Source organism: Elephantulus edwardii, unplaced genomic scaffold (assembly GCF_000299155.1).
Source record: "Elephantulus edwardii isolate Elephantulus edwardi_28Jun2011 unplaced genomic scaffold, EleEdw1.0 scaffold00407, whole genome shotgun sequence".
Lineage (NCBI taxonomy): Eukaryota > Metazoa > Chordata > Mammalia > Macroscelidea > Macroscelididae > Elephantulus > Elephantulus edwardii.
This window is the reverse complement of record NW_006400157.1, coordinates 904,569-905,050: the sequence shown is the minus strand read 5'-3', so window position 1 is coordinate 905,050 and position 482 is coordinate 904,569. Positions and strand designations below refer to the sequence as shown.

General features: G+C 61.0%; 1 pseudogene; it reads right to left on the bottom strand.

Annotated features, from left to right (window-relative positions):
• The window catches only part of LOC102861037, a 158,843-nt pseudogene extending 158,465 nt beyond the window's left edge, over positions 1–378 (bottom strand).
• Between the last annotated feature and the right edge of the window lie 104 nt (positions 379–482).

Here is a 482-nt window from a genome sequence, read left to right as displayed (position 1 = left end):
ATGGGGGTCGTGGGTCAGAGATGCAGGGGTCTGTCCCGATTCAAGTCCACTCCCATCGTTCACTGCATCTGTGCATAGGCTTTGGCCAGTCCCAAAGTTCAGAGGTGGCCGTGGTGAGGGGGCACGAGCCGGGTCAGGGGGGAGCAATGCAGTACCTGAAGATGGTAGTCATGGGTCAGAGATTCAGGCGTGCGTCCCGATTCAAGGCGACTCCCACCGTCCACTGCACGTGCGCACAGCCCTTGACCAGTCCCAAATTCAGAGCTGGTGGGGGGGGGCGAGCCGTGTTGGGAGGGAGCAATGCAGTACCTGAAGATGGGGGTCGTGCGTCAGAAATGCAGGGGTCTGTCCCGTTTCAAGTCCACTCCAACTGTTCATTGCGTCTGTGCACAGCCCTTGGCCGTTCCCTAAGTTCAGAGCTGGCCGGGGGGAGGGGGCGCAAGCCGGGTCGTGGGGGAGCAATGCAGTACCTGAAGATGGGG